The sequence below is a fragment of the Mus pahari genome, chromosome 16 (assembly GCF_900095145.1).
Source record: "Mus pahari chromosome 16, PAHARI_EIJ_v1.1, whole genome shotgun sequence".
NCBI lineage: Eukaryota > Metazoa > Chordata > Mammalia > Rodentia > Muridae > Mus > Mus pahari.
Genome location: NC_034605.1, coordinates 8,181,002 through 8,205,792, shown reverse-complemented (window position 1 = coordinate 8,205,792; position 24,791 = coordinate 8,181,002). Strand labels below are relative to the sequence as shown.

Sequence of the window (24,791 nt, the reverse complement as noted above, 5' to 3'; positions counted from 1 at the left end):
CCCCTCTACTCCCTCCCCTTCCCTTTCCTTTCTTTTCTTTTTTTTTGGTCATTTTTTCTGCACTTGTTGGCCTTCTTCCTCTTAGGAATCCCTTTTGCAGAATCCGAGTCCCTGATGATAGACCTTCTAAAGAGGAGAGCAAAAGTGGATTCATCCAATTCTTTCTTTGTAGATAGAGAACTCAATCCCCATGGAGCAAGAGTTTCAGGTTCTTATAAAATGAGAGGGAGAGAAAAAAAAAAACAGGTCAAGAAAACAGTGGTTTTTACATGTGGTTTTCCCCATGAACATTTGCAGATCAACTCAAGACGCTCATTTCCATTTCATAGTCCTTGACTTTCCATCATCAAACTCAGATTTCTCTCTCTTCTTTTTGAGAACCCAGGGCCTTCTGCCAAGTGAAATTGATACTGTATCTTGGATAAACACTTCATTTCTTATATATAGTGCTGTGTTTGCAGGAAAACAAATCCTTATACATCATATTAATTCAACTGACTAGTTTAAGTGTTATTTGCAAATAAAATAAAATTCTTGAGAAAACAGCTACTTACCCTATTTTATTTAAATACACATGCAAAATCTGCACAAGATTGACTACTAGTAAAAATACAAAGAAATAGAAGATACCACTTTTTTGGGGGGGGAGGATTTTGAGACAGGGTTTCTCTGTGTAGCCCTGGCTATCCTGGAACTCACTCTGTAGACCAGGCTGGCCTCAAACTCAGAAGTCCACCTGCCTCTGCCTCCCGAGTGCTAGAACTAAAGGTGTGGGCCACCACTGCCTGGCTTAAGATTCTGCTTTTAAAGCACAATTTCATTAAGTCAAACCTGTTGGATCTGCTTTAACAACCGAATATGACTGTGGATCTGTGGATATGATATCAAATCACTCATTTGAACACAGATATCTAAAAATTCAAAATACTCATAGATTAGTGAATCTCTCCACCCTCATAAAAGAACTTTTTCCCCATGATCAATACAGAGTCCCACTATTGGTCAGCATGAGAAGAATGAGATCCATGGGTTGCTTCACTCTCAGTGGGGCATCTGTACCACACACTTATCCCAAGGATCATTACATAAGATGAGGGAGGAAGATTGTAAGAACCAGATGGATATGGTAAAATGTAATTTGCTGGGCCTAATAGAGTAAGTACACACATAAACTTACATCCTCACTATATTTTAATATGGTATTAAATCTAGCATCTACATCTTATTTCATGCTTGGGTAGGCACAAAACATTAGAGCATGTTGCAAATGATCATAACCCAGGCTTACAAATCCGTAGCATAAGGAAGTTCTGATTATCTCATTCTTGTGATCTGTTGGTGGAGGGAGTAGCTGAGAATGGGAAGAATATAGTAGAGAAGCCAAAAACCACAAATGCAGGAATTATCAGGTACCAGAGATACAATATATTCACTCAGACAGGGTCAGAGAATTGAATATTTTTCCCGAACATTGATGTTATAGGTGAAGAAGTTGAGCTCTGTTGAGCAAGGGGTATTAAGAAGAATCAAAAGCAGGGTACTACAGTTTCCTCAAGGAAATACATCAATTAAGTAGTGCCCACTGAAGGAGAGGGGACAATAGGGTGGTGGCAGGGTTGAGATCATATAGACCTTACATGACATATAGGAATTGGACTTTAGTCGATTATTAATGCTTCCCCTGTTGCACACTAAAGCTTCAGTCCATGTGTCAGGTAACTGGAAAGCTCAAGACTTGTACTATTGTGAAAGGTGTCCTAGCTTCATTTCTGCTGGTGTGATAAAATAATACCCCCAAAGAAAAGTAACTTAGGGGAGAGAGGGCTTCCTTTAGTTCACAATCCAGGTCACAGTCCTCATAGCAGGGGAGTCCAGGCGGCAGGAACATAACTCAGGCCATTTGACATTCATATTAAGGAGCAGGGGAAAGGGTTGCATGTGAACTTAGCACTCAGCTAGTTTACTCTACTCTCATAAAGCCCCGGGCTCCAAGGCAGGGAGGGACTCTGCCCACATCCAGTCTGGATTTTTACACAACAGTAAAAGCAATCAAAACACCATACACACAGACACACTTACAGGCCAAGTTGTTTTAGACAACCCCTCACCAAGCCCTCCTTCCCGGCTGATTCTCTATCACACCAAGTTAACAACTAAAACTAATTATCGCACAATAGCAAACCAGCCAACTAGTACTTTATCAGTTGTTTTTATTTGTTTGTTTGTTTTGTTTTTTTTGTTTGTTTTTTGAGACAGGGTTTCTCTATGTAGCCCTGGCTGTCCTGGAACTCACTTTGTAGACCAGGCTGGCCTCGAATTCAGAAATCTGCCGGCCTCTGCCTCCCAAGTGCTGGGATTAAAGGCGTGTGTCACCACACCCAGCTTTGAATGGTCTTTAAGTCCAATTAGAGAGCTGTTTGCTGCTGTCAAGGTCTACCTGGCACTACTGCCCCGTTAGGGTTATTATGCCATGCTGGGGATGGTAGTGGTTCATATGTCATAGCTGCGTGGGACTCTTGGTTGTTCCCCTCCTTTGGAAACTCATATGGCATTTTCTGACCCTATGAAAGCTAGTCCTCAGGTCAGTTCCATCTCAGGGACTTCTTTGCTCTGCATGTGAAGTGCACTGGATTAGCAGCAAGGATTTACCTTCCACCTTTGGGGGGCCAACCAATAGCAATAACTGTAATGTTTTGGGAGTTGAAAACCTTGACCACCAACTCAAAAGAGGGTTCCAAATCCTGGGGTTGGCTTTTGTGTTGCATGGTCTTTGGCTCTGGGAGGCAGCATTCTCTTATACACAGGATTATGTGTATTACAGTAGTTCTAGTTAGATAGTTAATAGAACGATTCCTTTTGACTTTTCCAGACACCCTCTGTGATGGTTTGTATATGCTTGGCTCAGGGAGTGGCACTACTAGGCGGTGTGGCCTTGTTGGAGTAGGTGTGCCACTGTGGCATTGGGCTTTAAGACCCTCATCCTAGCTGCCTGGAAGCCAATATTCTGTTAGCAGCCTTCAGATGAAGATGTAGAACTCTCAGCTCCTCCTGCACCATGCCTGCCTGGATGCTGCCATGCTCCTGCCTTGATGAGAATGGACTGAACCTCTGAACCTGTAAGCCAGCCCCGATTAAATGTTGTCCTTACAAGAGTTGCCTTGGTCATGGTGTCTGTTCACAGCAGTAAAACTCTAAGACACCCTCACCATGATTTTACTCTCCTCTCTTCTTTTTCTGCATTCACCCCTTTCCCTTCCCTAATTAGAGCCCCACTCTTCCCATTTCCCATTGGATCATTTGTACTCTACTAGTCCCCCTCTATCTCCCCTGCTTCCCTACACTGGCCATGAGCCCCTTTAATTTTCCTGATTTCTGCAGTTACTCCAGGAAACGTACTCACATTCAAAGATTTGGAGTTAGGAGCCTCTGATGAGGGAAAACATGTTATGTCAGTTTTCATGTTTTCAAGTGTTACCCAATGCAAATTTCATGAGTTTGTTTATTGCATAGTGTATATGCACCACTTCCATTGATGGCCATTTAAGTTTCCTTTTCTCCCTATTTGTGTGATATTGTGAATAGAGTAGCAATAAACACTGCTGAGCAAGGATCTGCTCTTTGGCACATATACCAAGGAGAGGTATAGCAGGGCCAAAAGGTAGATTTGTTGTTAGATTTTTTTGAGAATTCTCTAAACTAATTTCTATAGCTGCTGAAGCAGTCTGTAACCTACCCACAGTGAATGAGGGTTCCCTTTTCTTACGTACTCTCAAGCATTTACTGTCTGTTCATCTTTCCCATTCTGGTAAGATGAGATCTCAACACTGTTTTGATTTGCATTTCCATAATTGCTAGGGTTGATGAACATTTTTTGAGATATTTCTTATTACTGCTTTTGCTTCTTTTGAGAGTTGGCCCATTTTTTTTTAAAAAAATGAGTCTTTTGTATGTTTTTAGTTCTTTATATATTCTAGATCTTAATCTGTTAGATGTATAGCTTTCATCCCATGGATTTCTTCACCTTGTTGGTTTTCTTAAGCTGTGTAGAAACTTTTTAGTTTTATGAAATCTGACTGGTCAACTATTGTCCTCAATTCTTGAGTAAACTGAGTTTTATTTAGAAGGCCCTTTGGGACACCTAAATCATCTATATCATCTAGGGCACTGCCTATACTTTCTTCTAGAAAATTTCAGTGTTTCAGGTCTCCAGTTTAGGTCATCAATCCATTTGGGATTACTTTTTGTGCAGTCTGATAGATATGAGTCTAATTTTGTTCTTCTGCTTTGTGGACATTTGGTTTTTCTCAGCACCATTTATTGAAGGTGCTTTCTTTTCTCCAATTTATATTTTTGGTATCTTTGACAAATATTATATAGCTGAAGTTATGGGTGCTTATGTTTTGATTTTCTCCCCATTGGTCTACATGTTTATTTTTCTGCCAGTGCCATATTGGTTTTTATTACAATCGGACCTGTAACCAAGCCAAATATACATCCACAGCCCAGGCTTGGACCAGTAGACACAGCTTATACACCACCTCACTCTCCTTGTCCTCTTGATTTTGTTCCTTGTACCAACCCACCACACATCTTTTCTTTATTCATATCAGAAAAAAAGTCTGCACACCCAGATCTCATCACAAAATACAAATAACATGAAAGGTCAAACCAAGCTTGGTGCAGTGGCAGTATCATAGCTAGTGAGGTTTATCAGAGGTGCGATTATTACTAATTGGAAGTTCGAGCCAACATCTTCTCTTCAAAACCCACCCATTCTATAGAAATTCTTGCCAATGAGAATTCCATATATGAACCCCAGGGTACACAATCCATAAGAACAATCATAAAGTTCATCAAAGAATTCAAGATTTAAACAAAGCACAAAGAAATAAGGGAGAAAGAACTCAAGGAGAACAAACTCCTTAGTGATGCCCAAGGAAACACAAACATAAGGCTAATGGAAGAGAAGAAGAGAAGCCGGGATTGGAGAATGGAATTCAATAAGGAGATAGAAACGCTGCAGAGGACCCAAGTGGAAGAAAATGGAATGGAAAAACCAACACCCTAATTGGAAAACTCCAAGGAAAGCCTTGCAAGCAGAATGAATCAAGGAGCAGAGAGTCTATCAGGACTCAAAGCTAGAGAGGGTCAGCCAAGTAAGCCAGAAATATGACAAACAAACAGAATAGAACAGAACAGAACCAACAGCAAAAAATTAGGAGAGGGACATGCAGGAAGTGGAGGACAGCATGAAAAAAATCCCCAAACTATATTCATAGAGGAGGAAGAAGAAAAATAATTCTGAGTCAATGGTATAGACCAAATCTTCTACGCTGATTAAAAAAAAAAAAAAAAAAAAAAAAAAAAGTATGAGCGCTCTTTCTGCAGGAACCACTGAATGCCAGAAGAGGGCACCAGATCCTTCTATAGATGCTCTCAAGCCACCCCGTGGTTGCTGGGAATTAAACTCAGGACCCCTGGAAGAGCAGCCAGTGCTCTTGACCACTGAACCATCTCACCAGCCCCTACACAAACTTTTAATTCTGGGACTATTTTAATGTAGATAACCTTAATGTAGAAAATGATGCATTACCGTGGCTACATAAAAAATGGCACAGAGTAAACGCTGAGAGACTGTGTATTGATTCATTGTCTCCAAGGTCTTCCTAAGTTAATGGCCAGCCTTTAAGAGATTAGATGTATGTTTTAGTGTGACCTATTTTTCCAGTTGTTTTTATGCATTTAATTTTAAAGGGAAGGATGAAAGTAATCACAGTGCTGGCATGTGAGAGGAGATGTGTTGAAGGGTGGGCTAAAAGGCGGCTGTTCAGCAGCTTCAGCAAAGGCGAAGGCATATGTGACTGATGCTTCACCCTTCCGGGTTCTGTCGGCACTGCCTCTTCTGGGTGCTTCTGCATAGCTAGAAAAGAGGGTCTGAGTAAGATTTCTTAGAGGAGACAAGAAAGAGGCTTAAAGACTGGTGGAAAGCAAGGGAAATGAGACTGACTTCATCTCTATCGGCAGCTGCAGACATTGCTCTGTGTGTGTGTGTGTGTGTGTGTGTGTGTGTGTGTGTGTGTGTACCTGTGCTTTGAGCTTGTACCTTTGTGGATCTTACGGGGGGGGGGAGTGCTTTTTTCAACCTTATCTACTCTGAAATTTCCATTGTTGCTAGTTTCCCACATTTCTGATGGTTTCCTCTTTGTGTGTCTATCTGTCTGCCTGTCTGCCTGTCTGCCTGTCTGAGAGTACATGAAATGCCCTTTATTTTGTAGAGTCACACAGGTCAGTGTATAACATACTTTCAGGCTCTCCTTTCTAAGCATGCTCCTCTGTCTCCCTCCACCCATTCCTTTCATTTCCTTGACAATTTTTGTTCTTACCCATTACATCATTGGCACAGTCACATTATGTGTCTATAATGTCTAGATGAGAGAAAACATCTTTGTCTTTCTGAGACTAACAACTTAACTGTGGCTATCTCCAGTTGCATCTGGTTTCCTTCATAACTTGGTTCTCTCATTCGTGGCTGAAGGAATTCCACATACAATATAAACCACGTTTTCTTAATCCTTCAGTTGATAGACACTTAAATTGGCTTCAAGACTTGGCTGTCGTGAAGAATGTCATCTTAGCTATTTCCCATTTCTCTCACTTGAGAATAATGCCTGCCAGTTCAGAAGAGCGTGCCTCTCCAGGCTCCATGCTTTACTTTGTTAGCCCATGATTCAATACCTCTCCCCGTGGCCATGAATAATTACCAGTTTATGTTTCAGTCGTACAGGGCTGTGTTGACCACACTCTCACTGAAATATGACTTTTTGTTGACGTAGAGTTGATGCTGGTATCGACAAGGATCGTGAGGAAAGTGACGATTTGTTCATGGAATCATCGTGGACACAATATTAACCACTGCTATGACAACTAAAATTTATGCCTGACCAGTTTTCATGAGACTGACCTCCGTTTGAAGTACCCAGTCTTTTAAGGTATGGGGTACTGCCCCTCTGTTACAAAGAAATGGACACTGAAGGGTTAAGCAACATTGTGAAACAGAGAAAGACACATCTACAATAATAACATCTATACAGGTGAAAGCCTTGTTCCTGTGTCATTATGGGAGAAGCTTCCATCTGTGTAAAGGTGGAAGAGGTTTGCAAATGACCCAGGAGGAGGCAATTTCTGTAAAAGTCTTTCCAGGTCTCATTACCTGTCCCCGGACTCTAACGGGATATCTGGACTTACCACCTTATTTATAGGAATGGTGCATTCTCCCCATTTGTATTATTGTCTCCAACTGGACAGAAACAGAAGGGCACCTATTTGGTTTATTAGTTGAACCCTTAGCTGCGAGGGGAACTTGAAAGGGACTCCACAGGACCCAGACACTGACGCTGGACTCTGGAGATGGAAGGGCTACCCTTAAACCCTCATTTAACACATACTAATTGTGTGACGGGGGGGGGGTAATTGCTTAAGCTTTAGTGCCTTTATACAGGGATGGGAATAACAGCTGACTCACACATATGCCATCCCACTATGCCGTTTGCAGCACACTTAACAAGTGTCACCTGCCACCACTACACAGTCCCACAACTGGCTTGTCAATCCCCAAGGATACTCCAAATATATTAGTAGACCTCTCACCGTCTCTTCTCCTCCTTCCCTCTCTACCTTCCTCCTTCCTTCCTTCCTTCCTTCCTTCCTTCCTTCCTTCCTTCCTTCCTTCCTTCCTTCCTTCCTTCCTTTTTCTCTTCTTCCCTCTCTTATCTTCTTCCTTCCTTGTTTTCTTTCCCTCCCTCCTGTCTCTCCCTCCCTCCTTCCCTCCCTCCCTTCCAAGATAGGGTCTCACTCTATAGCTCAGGATGTTTTTGACCTTAGCGTGCATGGTGATTTGATGACAAAAGTCCTCTAGAGGCTCGGCTCTTTGAACACTTTAAACTCAAGTAGCAGTGCTGTTTGGGAAGACTATGGGACCGTCAGAAGGTGGAGCCATGGGAAGAGGTGTGTCTCTGAGCAGGCTTTGAGAGTGTACAGCCTCACCACGTTTTCAGATTGTGCCTTCTGCTTCTCTGTACCCACAGGAACGTGGCAGGAATATAATCTCTCAGCCTCCTGTTGGTGTTGACAGGCCTGCTGCTTGCTGCCATGACTCTCCGCCATGATGGGCTCTTATCCCCGTGGAACCGTAAGCCAAAGTAAACAGTTTCTTCCATACATGGCTTTTGCCATGCTACTTTATCATAGCTCTGAAAAGTAATGAATACACTGTGTAACCCAGATGGGCCCCAAACTTGAAGTGATCCTCCTGCCTCAGCCTCCCAAGTGCTAGGATAACAGGTGTCAGCCACCACATTGGGTTAGTGGTCATTTATTTCACCTACTTACTCTGGCTTCTGGCACCTAGAAATCTGTTTTCTGTCTCTGTGAACTTACCTGATTGGGGCATTTCATAGGTGGATCTGAGAGCATGTTCCCATCGATGTCTGTTTTCACTTAGCACAGAGCATTTGGATCCGTTCCTGTTCTTGCTTGTGCTAGGACTTCACTTCTTTTTGTGACTGAACCACATCCCACTGCATGAATGTCATGTCCATGCTTATTTTAGGCATTCATCTATTGATGGACTTCTGGATTTTGATCCCTTCCTTTATTTTACTTTATAAATAAAGCTCTTGTAAATAATGTGTACAGATTTTTACGTAAATGTGTTTGTTTGTTTGTTTGTTTACTTGAATTCTCTTGAGTATATGACTAAGCATGGAAAAGTGAACCCAAGTTATGTTTTGAGGACCAGCCAGGCAGTTTTTCAAAGCAGACACTCCTATTTTGTGCTCCTGCCAGAAATGCGTGCGAGTTTCAGCTCCACATGTTAGTCAACTGTGGCAGCTGTCTCCCCACAGGCGTGAAGTGGTTGGTGTGTTACCGTGTTCGATTTGTGTGCTTTTGATGTCCAATGATGAGAAAGTCTACTCATGGGTGTGCTGTACATCCCTGTTTCTTCTCTGTAGAACCATGAGTTTAGACTCTGGCTGTTAGAATAAATGGTCTGCTTGTCTCTCGACTGTTGGGGATTTAGAAATTCTTCTTATATTCTCGAGACAAATGTCTTGTCAGTCTATGAACTGCAAATGTCTACTCTCATTCTGTGACTTGTTTTAATTTTTGAGACAGTTCCTGGAAGCACAAACTATGCTAATTTTGATGAAGTATAATGTACTTATTCTTTCTTTTGATGTCTGCAGTTTCAGTCATATCTGAGAACGTCTCGTCCAGTCCAAGGTCTTGTAGATTTCCTTGTTTCCTTTTGAAACTTTCCCGTCTTTAACACTTAGGCTTAGGGCTTTGCTAGAGCCAGGTCTTGGCTAGATTTGCAAGCCATGAGTACGTAGCCAAGTTACTCCTTGTGTATTTGGATATCTAATTTCTTAGCAGTATTTGGTTGAAAGACTTATCTTAGAGGCTGGAGTGATGGCTCAGTGGTTAAGAGTACACACTGCTCTTACAGAGGATTTGCGTTCATTTCCAAGCACTCATGCTGGGATGCCCACAACTGCTTACTACCCAACTCCAGGAGATCCAGTGCCCTCTTCTGCCATCCTTGGGCACCAAGACACCTACACCACGTGCACAGAACCTCTACCACGCACACATGCATACACATAACTCAAAAACACTTAAAACAAATCTTTTAATGTAGACTATTCTTTCAGCTTTGCATTGTCTTGGCTCTTTTTCAGTCATTCTGCTTTATTGACTTGTTTCTAGATAATCCTATTCCACTTAATGTACATCTGTTCTACATCAGCACCACATTCTCCTGGTTATTGTAACTATTTAGTGAGCTCTGACTTAGGGAAAGCTGAGCCTTCCAACTTTGCTATTCTTTCAAAAACTGGCTATTGCAGGTCTTTTCCATTTCCATGTTTGTTAAAAAACATTACCTGCGAGTTTTATGGAATTTCATTGAATCTGAAGATTGAGTGGAAGAAAATTTACTTTTTGTAATATTAAGTTAATTAGCTTATGAATACAAAATGTCTGCATATTTAGTTGTTAACCCATTTCAATAGCTTTGGAGTTTTCAAAATAAGTTCAGCTTTAAGCTCATCTTTATTAAATTTACCCCCATTTTTGTCTTTGATTTTTAAAAAAAGCATCTTTTGTAGAAAACAAATCTAACACTGTTAGATTCTGATTTTTCTTGTCTCTTTTATTTGTGTGTTTTTGGACAAGGTTTCATGTAACCTGAGTAGCTTTGAACCATATACTAAGCCTGAGGAATTGATGGTCTTCCTGTTCTCATTTCCCAAGTGCTGGGATAACAGGCATGTGTCAGCATGTGTAACTTTAGATTGTGATTTAAAAGCCAAATCATGGGACATCATAAAATTGAAAAGCTTCTGTAAGGTAAAGGACACTGTCAGTAGGACAAAACGGCAACCCACAGATTGGGAAAAAATCTTTACCAACCCTACATCTCATAGAGGGATACTATCCAAAAAATACATAGAACTCAAGAAGTTAGACTCCAGACAATTAAATAACCCTATTAAAAATGGGGTACAGGGCTAAACAAAGAATTCTTAACTGAGGAAACTCGAATTGTCAAGAAGTACCTAAAGAAATGCTCAGCATCTTTAGTCATCAGGGAAATGCAAATCAAAACAACCCTGAGATTCCACCTCACACCAGTCAGAATGGCTAAGATAAAAAATTCAGATGACAGCAGATGCTGGCGAGGATGTAGAGAAAGAGGAACACTCCTCCATTGCTGGTAGAATTGCAAGCTGGTACAACCACTCTGGAAGTCAGTCTGGCGGTTCCTCAGAAAATTAGACATAGTACTACTGGAAGATCCAGAAATACCTCTTCTGGGCATATACCCAGAAGATGTTCCAACTTATAATAAGGACACATGCTCCACTATGTTCATAGCAGCCTTATTTATAATAGCCAGAAGGTGAAAATAACCCAGATGTCCTTCAACAGAGGAATGGATACAGAAAATGAGGTACATTTACACAATGAAGTACTACTCAGCTATTTTAAAAAAATGACTTTATGAAATTTGCAGACAAATGGGCAGAACTTGAAAATATTATCCTGAGTGAGGTAACCCAGTCACAAAAAAACACACATGGTATGTACTCACTGATAAAAAAAAGAAGCTCGGAATACCCACCATGCAACTCACAGGGCATATGAAACCCACAAAGAGGACCACAACAAAGTGTGGATGCTACGGTACAAAGTGGGGAAGAAAAGAAGCTCAGGAAGCAGAGGGCGAGGGGGGGGAGGGAGGGAAAAAGAGGGCCTGGTTAAGATATGGGAGGAGATGGGGGAGAAGCATAGAGGGTCTTGAATTTCAAAGGGGGAGAGTAACAGGGGGGAGGGGGCCCTGGGAGTAGCCTCTAGGATGTCCCAGATGCCAGGAAACCAAGAGGTTCCCAGGACCCAACAGAGAGGACATTAGCTGTAATACCCAACAAAGGGGGGATCGAACCTGTAGAGACCAGAGGATAACCACAGCCCCCAGTTGAGGGATGGGGACACCCTCCCACCTCAAAAATAGTAATCCAGAATTCCTCCTGTCAAAAGGAAATGCAGGGACAAAGTGTGGAGCAGAGACTGAAGGAAAGGCCATGCAGAGACTGCCCCACCTGGGGATCCATCCCATACACAGACACCAAACACTATTGCTGATGCCAAGAAGTGCTTGCTGACAGAAGCCTAGTATAGCTGTCCCTTGAGAGGCTCTGCCAGAGCCTGATCAATACAGATGTGGATGCTTGCAGCCAAACATTGAACTGAGCATGGAGACCCCAGTGGAGAAGTTAGGGCAAGGTCTGAAGGATCTGAAGGGGTTTGCAACACCATAGGAAGAACAACAGTATCAACCAACCAGAGCCCCCAGAGCTCACAGGGACTAAACCACCAACCAAAGAGTACACATGTGGGGACCTGTGGCTCTAGTTGTATATGTGGCAGAGGATGGCCTTATCGGTCATCACTGGGAGGGGAGCCCCTTGGTCCTGTGATTTGATGACCCAGTGTAGTGGAATGTTAGGGTGCTGAGGTAGGAGTGGGTGGGCAGGTGACAGAGCACCCTCAAAGAGGCATGGGGAGGGGAAGGGTGTTTGTGGAGGGGTAACTGGGAAGGGAGATAATATTTGAAATGTCAATAAATAAAATAACCAATAAAAATGGAAAAAAAGACAAATCAAAACATGTTCTTCCAATCTCTATTATTTTGATTGAATTACTCAATTCATTTGCACTCACTATAACTATTGATTAAGTAAGACAGATGTCAATATTTTGTGTTTGTTGTTAGAATTCTCCTGTTCTTCCATTGTTGCTTATTTGGTTAATGGGTATTATATAAGTTCCTGTGATGAAAACTTACTCCTTAAAAAAATTGCAGGGAGAAGTGGGACATTTTAAGAAATTTCTCTTATAATGTCTTTCTGTGTGTTTGGGTTGTTCTCTTGGGAGTTAAAATATTTTTTAAAACAAAAGTGAGCTTATTTCTATTTTTCTATTTCATGTGAACAACTTTTGTCACACTGTGACACAGAAGATCCTTACGAGATTCATTTTTCTGGCCTTGAAACACTGTTGAGGTTTGGTCCGTTACTAAGTGTTGTAATGTCAAATTCTGTACCCTCAGGTCTAAGCCTTTGAGTGACTTCTCACGCTTACAGGCTTTTGTTGTGCAAACCTTGTTCTTTAATTAAAAACTATCGGTTAAGTAAAACTGGCTACAGCATTCAGTAGGTGGGTATGGAGTGACCTGGTTAGAGAAGAAGAATGTAGGAAGAGGGAGGAGAAGCCACCTCGGGTTAGGAGTCAGGAGACCGTGGTCCTGAGGTCTGCCCAACTGGAGTTAAGAGCAGCCCAGATGAAACATAGGAAGTAATAACTCAGAGTTATCGATAGGAAAGTAGATTCTAACAATATAGAGAACAGTGTCTGCCCAGCTCTTGTGCTGTTTAAGGCTTGTTGTAAGTATAAAGGTTGCACGTGCCTTTCATCTGGGAACGTAAATGGTCTAAGGCTAAGTAGATACCCTGGCTCAGGATTAAATAATTTCGACAACAAAACACCCAGAATCTAGAAGTGGGAGCCAAATAAACTTCCTCTAATTGTGAATTACCTGGACTGCAGTGTTCTCTTCCGTAACAAAAAAAAAATGGTCAGAGACTCTGACCTTCACAGTTTCTGATGAAAACCACAAGGCTGTCTTGTGGATGAGAGGTCACCTCTCCCTTAGGCCTTCCGGGGTTCTCCCTCCCTTCGTCTTCCTCCAGGCTGATTATAACATCTTGAGGTGTGGATCTCTGTGGATTTTTCTCACATATTTTTGTTGAGCTTCTTGTGAAGATCCCTTATAGTTATCCCAGAATCTTGAGATGGTTTTCAGTTGCTACTTTTGTTCCAGTGACACGTTAGACACCCCTCCACCTTCCTGCCATCCCGAGAGTTCCTGTATGAGGAACCCCCATGCTTTTACCTCACTTTCCTCCCTCCTTTCCTCCTCAGAGAAGGGCGGGGGACTCCCATGGATATTATCCCATATTGACATATCAGGTTGCCGGAAGACTACATGCATCTTTTCCTATTGAAACTAAGCAAAGCTTAGGGGAAAGAGATGCAAAGGCAGGCAACAGAGAGGCATCCCTTGTTCCTGCTGTTAGGGGTCCAACGTGAAGACCAAGCTGCACATCCATTGCATATGTGTAGAGGGTCTACATCTGTCCCATGTATGTCCTCTGACTAGTGGCTCAGTCTCTGTGAGCCACTAGGGGCCCACGTATGTTGATTCTGTAGGTTTTCTTGTGGTACCCTTGACTTCTCTGGCTCCCTCAACCCTTCTGCCCTTTCATCTACAGGATTCCCAGAGCTTCCACCTAATGTTAGGCTGTAGATCCACATCAGTTCCTTAGGGAAGTCTCTCGGATGACACTTATGCAAGGCTCTTTGTCTGCAAAAAGCACGGTGGTGTGCAGGCATCATGGTGCTGGAGGAGGAGCTGAGAGTTCTACACTTCACGTTGTCTTACACTGTTGTAGATTTGATTAAATGCTTGCATTATGTTATTTGGGTTTCCAAAATCACAGGGGAATCTACATATCTCCATGTAAGATGCTGAGGGTCCCTGCCCTCAGTTGGCTTTGATTGGTAGATAAAGTTGCTGGCGGCCAATGGCTGGGCAGGGAGATAGAGGAGGGACTTCTAGGATTCCCAGAAAGGATGTGGGAGGAAGAAGAGGTGCCATGCTGGGGACGGAGGAGTTCTGAGCCTGAGAAGTGTAGGAAAGAGATAGAGAGAGATTGCCAACGTGTAACAGTCAAGGCTCATGGTCCAGGGGGACTGCAGGCCTGGGGCCAGTGCAGCCAGGATGGAATACAGGTTTTTGTAAGTAATAATCCAGGAATGTCGGAGGGGAGAATGTGCTAGCGACAGAAGTTTGGGAGTGGCCCAGATATTGAGCTGTTTAAGGCATATTAAAATAGAAGGGTGTGTGTGTGTGTGTGTGTGTGTGTGTTTCATTCAAGAATCCAGAGAATTGGGGTGGATAGGAAGGAACACGCATGCGATTTAGGAGTTTAGAGCAGATTAATGTACGACTGCAACATTACAGGTCTTTCAGATTCAGTTTATTTATTTATTCAGACTAGATAATGTAATTGACTTGTTCCCAAATTTGCTGTCCCCTTTCCCTGTCAGGCCAAATCTGATTTTGAAAACCCTTATATTAGGGTTCAATTCTAAAATTCTTCATGATTTCATTTTAAATATTTCTTGCCTGTGTATCGGTAGTGTGTGTTTTCTGAGACATTTTTCTCAGTCTTGTGTTTTGTTTTGAAGGTATGGATTCATTTAATTCTCTGAACATATTTAAAGCAGCTTGGCTAACGTACTCAGTGTCTGGGCTTCCCAGAAACAGTTGCTGAGCCGTATTATTTCTTCTTATGTATGACTGGATCACACTTTTGTGTGAGCCTCACATTTTGTTATGGAAAGCTGGACATGTTAAGTAATACATGACTCCTTTAAAGATCTTATTTATTTATTTTATGTAAGTGAGTATACTGTAGCTGACTTCAGATACACCAGAAGAGGGCATCAGATCCTATTACAGATGGTTGTGAGCCACCCTGTGGTTGCTTGGATTTGAACTCAGGACCTATGAAAGAGCAGTCAGTGCTCTTAACTGTGGAACCATCTCTCCAGCCTGTCTGAGCTTATTTTATTTTATTTTATTTTATTTTATTTTATTTTATTTTATTTTATTTTTCTGAGATAGGGTCTTTCTAGATAGCTTTGGATGTCCTAGAATTCACTATGCGGATCAAGCTGGCCTCTAACTCACAGAAGTCTGTCCACCTCTGTTTCTTGAATGCTGGTATTAACACCATTCACAGGCCCTGAGCTAACTCTTGAAAGTCTTTATTGTGTGCTATGTATAGTTCTTTGAATTGCTGCTTGCTTATTTCAATGGTCAGCAATAGTAGTTTTTGTGATTGTTGTTATTTCATTGTTTGTTTGTTTTTTTAACATATGAGTCATAGTCTTAGGGTTTCTATTGCTGTGAAATGACACCATAACCAACTCATATGAAAGAAAAATATTTAATTGGGGCTGGCTTACAGTTCAGAGGTTTAGTCCATTGTTACCATGGTGGAAGCATGGCAGTGTGCAGACAGACATGGTGCTGGAGAAGGAGCTGAGAGTTCTATATGTATCTCCAGGTAGCAGAAAGTCCTGAAACCTCTCAGCCACCCCTAGCGACACACTTTTTCCCGCAAGGCCACACCTCATAGTAGCACCACTCCCTATGGGCTTACAGGGCCATTTCACTCAAACTATAGCAGCCACCAATTTCCCTAGTCAGTGACAAGGGACTCTGCATATGTCAAAGGGTATTGAATTCTTAGGCAGTATGATGGTTTGCATTAATAGTCAACTTGGTGTGATCTTAGAATTACCTAAAAGGCAAATCTCCAGGCGTGCTTGAAAAGGATGATCTAGCTCATACTGACTGAAGTAGAAAGACTCAACCTAACTATGGGAGTACCATCCCATGGACCTGTCCAGACTGGATAAAGAAAGAGACTCTCTGTTACCTGTGTGGCCACAGTATGTCTAGCTATGCCCTGTTGCTCTGCCTTCCCTGCCATGAGGGGTTGTGTCCCTGAAACTGTGAACTGAAATGAATAGTTCCTCTTACAATATTTCTGTCAGCTGTTTTTGTCATACAAAGGGGTGGTGACAATTATAGGCGGGTCATTTTACAGTCCTACCATTGCCCTTACTTCCTGTCTGTGTAGTTTTCAGGACAGACAGAGGTATGGGATCCCGTCCGTGCTCTCTTGGGTTTGTACAAAGCCATGCGTTTGCATGCATATCCTGTGGCACATGCATGGCCATTTACATCTCTAAGGACACAGCAGAACTTTGCCATTTTCATGATACCTTGTTCCTCAGATTTCCCTCTTATGTTCCTTAGTTAGTTTTGCCCCAAACATTCTAACTACATCAGGAAGAGTCAGAGTGATGTGATTAAGTACCTCTGATCCTTTTGGTCAGATTCTCCCAGTCGATGCTCTTCCCAGCTAGTGTGCACCGGCTCCAGTCATGAACACAGCCTTCTATGTGGGGATTTCTAGGGAACTACAGGCTAGATAATTGCAGTTCTCTGAGAGCTATGTTTTGCTGAGGAGTTTCAGATCTATTTTGCTTCCCTTGGGGTTTGTGGGATGACCATCTGATTGTTTTAGCAAGGATGTTGGTGTCCAAGTCTGTCACGGAAGCAAGGAGAGGAAAATGTGTAAAATGAATTTACAGTTAGACAAGAGTTGATGTTATGACCAAGACTCAGCTATTTCCCCACTAAGGTTAAACCCTCCTTTAATTGCTGCAAGAACCATTTCTGAAAATGACGACCTAACACCATTTTCAAGTGTTGTCGCAGCTTCTGTGAAGGGGTGGGTATGAAAAGCTTATTCACTTCAAATGCTTTTTATAAAATACACCCTGCTGCTTAGCATATACTTGTAACATACTGAGAACATGGTAAATTGCATTTAGTAAATTTATCTCTAAATTTATCAACTGATTTGAGTCTTCTGACCTAGAAACAAAGCAGCGGGTTTTTCTCCCTTGTAGGGGAAAAAAAATTCTATATAACTAGCCTCACAAATTTTGTAAAACTCAGCAGTAGCTCTGGACTTTTATTTTGGTGGGGGGTCATTAGGTAATCATGAACCACTCTACCTTTTTCCTGTATTTCCCATGAAGACTTTCCCAGTTCACAGGATTTTCAGCCTGACCCAAATCTGCCTCCAGAGTCTGTATGCTTTCATGTTTCCATAGTTTAATGTGCATAGTTTAATGCTTTCAATTTCAAGACCTCAGAAATAAAAGGTGTGTTGTGGTAAAAATATCACATGCATACAGGAACAATACTAACAGAACTCAACAGGTTTCATATATTATATGTGCATATTGTACGTACTTATTTACATATATAGCAACAAAAATAATAGAAAAAGATGTCATGAATTAGAGAGGGACTTGTGAGATATTAGAATTGGAGAGTAGAGAAATAAATGGAATATTACATTATATTAAATTATATTGCACTAAGTTAAAATTTACAAAGAAGTCTCTACCTTGTCAGAGCCCCATCTCCCTTCCAGTCTGCACCTCCACCCATACTTGTGGTGGATCACCATGCCTGGCCAGCTCCAGTCCTGTCTGTCTCCTAGGAGGACTGCTTTAACCAGGGACATATGTGAGAAGCCCTGCCCCAATATTCAGGTCAGCTGAGACCCCACAGAGTCCAGCAAACAGGGCTCTCTCCCACCCTGTTGTAACCCTGACCTCCATCCAATCTACATCTCTACCTTCACTCGCAGTAGCTCAGCATGCTTGCCCTCCTTCCCCAGGGATCCGCCTGTCTCCCAGGGAACAGAAGGTCTGCTCTAACCAGAGACATAGCGGGAGGACAGCTTTAAATCAAGACACATAGCTCTACCTACCTCCTAGGAGGCCTGCTCCAATCTGGGACACCCAGACCAGTCAACACCATAAACAACCAGAAGGTGAAGGCCAAGTACAAGAACATAATCAACAGAAGCCAATGTAACTTGGCACCATTAGAATCCAGCAAGCCCTGGACACCCTAACATGCCTGAAGAGCAAGATTCTGAGCTTAAATCCCATTTCATGAAGATGACACAGGCCTTTAAAGAGGATATAAATAATTCCCTTAAAGAAATACAGGAAGATAGAATCAAACAGTAGGGGGAAATGAACAAAACTGTCCAAGAACTAAAAAATAGAAGCAATAAAGAAAACACAAAGGGAGACATCCCTGAAGATAGAAAACCTAGGAAAGAGAACAGGAACTACAGATACAAGCAACAGAATGTAAGAGACAGTTAAGAGAATCTCAGATGTAGAAGATAACATAGAAGAAATTGATAGAAATTGGTCAAAGAAAATGCTAAGTATAAAAAGTTCCTAGCCCAAAACATCCGGGAAATTTGGGACACAGTGAAAAGACAAAACCCAAGAATAGCAGGAATAGAAAAGGGTGAAGATTCCCAGTTCAAAGGGCCAGAAAACATCAACAAAATCACTGAAGAAAACTTCCCTAACCTAAAGAAAGAGATGGCTGTAAACACACAAGAAGCCTACAAAATACTAAATAGATTGTATAAGAAAAGAAAATCTTCCTGCTACATAATAATCAAAACACTAAATGTACAGAACAAAGAAAGAATATTAAAAGCTGGAAAGGGAAAAAGGTCAAGTAACACATAAAGGCAGACCTATCAGAATTACACACGACTTCTCAACAGAGACTCTAAAAGCCAGAAGATCCTGGATAGATGTCTTGCAGACCCTAAAAGAACACAGATGCTAGCCAAGACTAACACATTCAGCAAAACTCTCAATCATCATCGATGGAGAATTCCATGACAAAACCAAATTTAAACAGTATCTGCTAATCTAACAATACAGAAGATACTGGAAGGAAAACTCTAACACAAGGAGGGTTACTACACTCAAGAAAACACAAGAAATTAATCATCTCACAACAAACCCAAAAGAAGAAAATCACACACACATAGTACCACCTCCAACACAAAATAACAATCATTGGTAATTAGTGTCTCTCAACATCAATGGACTCAATTGACCAAGAAAATGAAACAGGCTAACAAACTGGATACGTAATGGTTTTCATCAATGATTTTGTTGAAGATGTTTTCTGGCCCTTTGAACTGGGATTCTTCACCCTTTTCTATTCCTACTATTCTTGGGTTTTGTCTTTTCATTGTGTCCCAAATTTCCTGGATGTTTTGGGCTAGGAAATGTTTATACTTGGAGTTTCCTTTGACCAATGTATCAATTTCTTCTATGCTACCTTCTACATCTGAGATTCTCCAAAATAGGCTATATATCAGACACAAAACAAGCCTCAACAAATACAAGAAGATTGACATAATTCCCTTGCATTCTATCAGATCACCAATTAAGACTGGACTTCAACTACAATAGAAATAACAGAAAGCCCACATACTGATGGAAACCGAGCAACCCTCTACTCATAACTGTTTAGGAAAGAAATAAAGAAAGAACTTAAAAACTTTCTAGAATCCAATGAAAATCAAGGCACAAAGTATCCAGACTAATGGGGCACAATGAAAGTAGTTCCTTCATAAAGAAATTGAAGAGATCTTATACTAGCAATTTAACAGCACACCTGAAAGCTCTAGAACAAAAAGAAGCAAACACAGGCAAGAGGAGTAGATGGCAGGAAACAGTCAAACTCAGGGCTAAATCATCCAGTTAGAAACAAAGAGAACAATACAAAGATTCATCAAAGCCAAGAGCTGATGGATTCTATGAGAAAATCAACAAGACAGACAAACCCTTAACTAATTAAAGGGCACAAAAACTGTATCCGAATTAACAAAATCAGAAATGAAGAGAGAGACATAACAACAGAAACTAAGGAAATTAAAAAAAAATCATCATGTCTTACTACAAAAATTTATAGTTGGCAAAACTGGAATATCTAAATATAATGGATGATTTTCTAGAGAGATACCATATATCAAAGTTAAATTACGATGTCAGGTAAACTATCTAAACAGTCACATAGAAGCAGTCATTAAAAATCTCCCAACCAAAAAAAGCCCAGGGCCAGATGGTTTTAAAACATAATTCTACTGAACTTTTAAAGAAGAGCCAATACCAGTACTCCTAAACAGAAGGGACACTATTCAATTCATTCTATGAGGCCACAGTTACCCTGATACCTACACCACACAAAGACCCAACAAAGAAAGAGAACTTCAGACCAATTTTGCTTGTGAAGTAGAGCTCAGGGTCTAAGATTAACAATTGATAAATGGAGCCTCTCAAAACTGAAAAGCTGCAGTAAGGCAAAGGACTAGTATAAAACTGTCACTAGTATAAAACAGCAGCCTACAGATTGGGAAAAGATCTTCACTAACCCTATGTCTGACAGAGGGCTAATATCCAAAATATATAAAGAACTCAAGAAGTTAGTCTCCAAAATACCAATTAACCCAATTAAAAATAGGGTACAGAGGGCTGGTGAGATGGCTCAGTGGGTAAGAGCACCCGACTGCTCTTCCAAAGGTCCGGAGTTCAAATCCCAGTAATCACATGGTGGCTCATAACCATCCGTAACAAGATCTGACCTCATCTTCTGGAGTGTCTGAAGACAGCTATAGTGTACTTACATATAATAAATAAATAAATCTTTAAAAAAAATAGGGTACAGAGCTAGATAGAGAATTATGGACAGAGGAATCTCGGATGACCAAGGAGCACTTGAAGAAATGTTCAACATCTTTAGTCATCAGGAAGAGGGTGACCCCATAGGAAGACCAGCAGTCTCACCTAACCAGACCCCTGAGATCTCTCAGACACTGAGCCACCGACCAGGCAGAGTACATCAGCTGCTCTGAGGCCCCTGACACATAGACAGCAGAGGACTGCCTGGTCTGGCCTCAGTGTGAGAAGACAGACTTAACCCACGAGAGACTTGAGGCCCCAGGGAGTGGGGAGGCCTGGTGGGGGGATATGAACATCCTCTTAGAGACAGAGGAGGAGGAATGGAATGAGGAATTGTGGGAGGGGACACTGGGAGGTGAGCAATGGCTGGACTATAAAAAAAAATAAAAGTAATAATAAAGAAAAAAAGGAAAGAGATGATCACATGTAATTGAGAAGGGAAAGTGGTAGTAAATGGAGGCGAGATTTTAAAGGAGAGGATGATGTGTAGATTTCTTTCAAAACATATCCATGTATGAAATTCTCAAACAATAAAAAATTATATTAAAAAAGAAATGCAAATTTAAATGATCCAAGATTTCACCTTACACTAATCAGGATGGCTAAGATCAAAAGCTCCAGTGACAGCAGATGCTGGCAAAGATGCGGAGAAAGGGGAACACTCCTCCATCACTGGTAGGATTTCAAACTTTTTACAACCACCCTGGAAATCAATCTGGCAGTTCCTCAGAAAATTGGAAATAGTTCTACTGAAGACCCGGCTATATTGTTTCTGGGCATATACCCAAAAGGTGATTGATACACCATATCGCAAGGACAGGTGTCCCACTATGTACATAGCAGCCTTATTCATAATATCCAGAGATTGAAAACAACACAGATGATCCTCAACTGAAGAATGGATTCAGAAAATGTGGTTCATTTGCACAATGGAATACAAAAATAGAGACTGAACCAATGGCTGGCCTGACTTAGGATCCATCCCATGTGCGGGTACCAATTCCTGACACTATCACTGATGCTATTTTGTGCTTGCAGACAGGAGCCTAGCGTGACTGTCTTCTGAGAGGCTCCATCCAGCAGCTGAGACAGATGCAGATACCCACAGCCAAGCACTGGAAAGAGGTTGGGAACACCACGGAACAGTTAGGGGATGGATTGAAGGAATTAAAGGAATGGCAACCCCACAAGAAGACCAACAGTGTCAACTAATGTGGACCCCAGGGAGCCCCCAGATGCTGAGCCACTAACCGAAGAACATACATGGGGTCGATGCAAGGACCCGCACAAAAGTAGCAGAGGATTGCTATAACTGGCCTCAGTGGAAGAGAGGATGTATGCACCTAACCCTGCAGAGATTTTATGCCCCAATGTCCGGGGATATGGGGTGGGCAGCCTCTCAGAAGGGAAGGGGGGAGGGGGGGAAGAACTCTGCTAGGGGGGACTGGAAGGAGGAAAGCATTTGTGATGTAAATAAATAAAATAGTTGATTAATAACATAATTTTTTTAAATTACAAAGAAACCATGTGTTTTGTTCATGTTGATACTGTTTGTGGTTCTATTCGTAATTTGATTTACTTGTTTAAACAATGTAAGACAGAAGCAGTGTGTAAGAAGACAAAATAAGAGTGGTTTATTTATTTGCTCCCTATTCTTGTCCACATGGGAGGGGAGGCTGTTGACCATTCACAGGCATTTGTGCATTTCGCACTTGGCATGTGTAGTTATATCGATTAAAGATGCTGGATTTGCAAAACATATGGGCATTGGGAAGCAGAATATTATTTGATGTTTATGATGATGATGATAGATTGTTTTTGACACATCTGTCTACATTTCCCTCAGATCCTAGATCCACATTTATCATTAAGTAGCTTCAGATAAAAGAAAACAAACACAAAAACAAAAAACCACGTGAGTATTCTGAGAGAGTTCCAGGAAGATGACTTACAGACCAAGCCATTGACACATCACTTCTGATTGGTTACCAGAGCTCTGTGTTCAACGAAACCTTTACATTTGTGTTTTACCTTTTTTTTTTTTTTTTTTAACTTCTGACTTAATATAAGTAGGTCTTTTGTCACAGCCTTTTGCTTTTCTCTCAAGATCTGAAAGTTTCTTTTATTTGTGTATTTATTTTATTTGTGTAAAGACTTCTTTTATTTGTGTGTTTATTTTATTTGTGTAAAGACTAGAGAAATGGGTATCCTGAATTTGATCCCTAGAACCCACATATTAAAAGGAAGGAACTGAATCTGGTCTCCACATACCTCCCCCCTAAGGGTTTATCTATCTTGTTGATTTTCTCAAAGAACCAGCTCCTGGTTTGGTTGATTCTTCGAATAGTTCTTTTTGCGTCCACTTGGTTGATTTCAGCCCTGAGTTTGATTATTTCCTGCCATCTACTCCTCTTGGGTGCATTTGCTTTCTTTAGTTCTAGGGCTTCTAGGTATGCTATTCGGCTGCTAGTATATGCTCTCTCTAGTTTCTCTTTGGAGGCACTCAGGGCTCTGAGTTTTCCTCTTTGGACTGCCTTCATTGTGTCCCATAAGTTTGGGTATGTTGGGGCTTCGTTTTCATTAAACTCTAAAAAGTCTTTAATTTCTTTCTTTATTTCATCCTTGACCAAGGAATCATTGAGAAGAGTGTTGTTCAGTTTCCNCGTGAATGTTGGCTTTCTATTATTTATGCTGTTATTGAAGGTCAGCCTTAGTCTGTGGTGATCTGATAAGATGCATGGGATAATTTCAAAATTTTTTTTATCTGTGGAGGCCTGTTTTGTGACCAATTATATAGTCAATTTTGGAGGAGGTATCATATGCTGCCGAGAAGAAGGTATATCCTTTTGTTTTAGGATAAAATGTTCTGTAGGTATCTATTAACTCCATTTGTTTCATAACTTCTGTTAGTGTCCACATGTCTCTGTTTAGTTTCTGTTTCCAGGATCTGTCCATTGGTGAGAGTGGGGTGTTGAAATCTCCCACTATTATTGTGTGTAGTACATTCCTTTAGTCTCAGGAGACTAAGGCACGGAGCTCTCTGAGTTCAGGGTCATCCTGGAACAAAGCGAGTCCCAGATCCAGTTGTGGTGGCACACACCTTTAATCTGGGCCACACCTTCTGCTGGAGGCCTACATAAGGACACTGGAAGAAGGAAGATTCGCTCTTCTTCACCTGCTTGCACTTACTTGCCAGCACATCTGTAGGAATCTACTTCTACAGAAGACCAGCTGAAACAAATAGCCTTGTGGGACTGAGCAACTACGAGAAGCTTGGACTTCACATTCACAGCTGCCCATTATCAGGGAGTAGGACTGTAAGTCATTGTAGTGGCTATTCCTGGTTGTCAGCTTGACTATCTCGAATGAAGTACAATCCAGAATTGGAAGGCTCACCTGTGATCTTTTGTTTTGTTTTGTTTTTGTTTGTATCAAGATTTTTATTTTCCTTTTTCTGCTTTTTTTTATTATTTTCTTTATTTACATTTCAAATGCTATCCCGAAAGCTCCCCATACCCTCTTCCTGCCCCTGCTCCCCTACCTACCCACTACCACTTCTTGATTTGCATTTCCCTGATGACTAAGGATGTTGAACATTTTTTCAGGTGTTTCTCAGCCATTTGGTATTCCTCAGTTGAGAATTCTTTGTTTAGCTCTGTACCCTATTTTTAATGGGTTTATTTGAATTTCTGGAGTCCAGCTTCCTGAGCTCTTTGTATATATTGTATATTAGTCCTCTATCAGATTTAGGATTGGTAAAAATCCTTTCCCAATCTGTTGGTGGCCTTTTTGTCTTGCTGACAGTGTCTTTTGTCTTACAGAAGCTTTGCAATTTTATGAGGTCCCATTTGTTGAAGGATTATTTTCTAGGTTTTTCTAGGATGGAGTTTCAGTCCTTGTGTTGATGCTTTCCCTTTATTATCCTTTGAAGGGCTGGATTCGTG

At 41.3% G+C, this 24,791-nt stretch overlaps 1 non-coding gene across 1 annotated transcript; it reads left to right on the top strand.

Annotated features, from left to right (window-relative positions):
* The first annotated feature begins 4,671 nt into the window (after window positions 1–4,671).
* LOC115065645 lies at window positions 4,672–4,805 on the top strand. Its single transcript, XR_003845414.1, has one exon. It is a non-coding gene; the product is annotated as a U4 spliceosomal RNA (small nuclear RNA).
* Window positions 4,806–24,791: the final 19,986 nt, after the last annotated feature.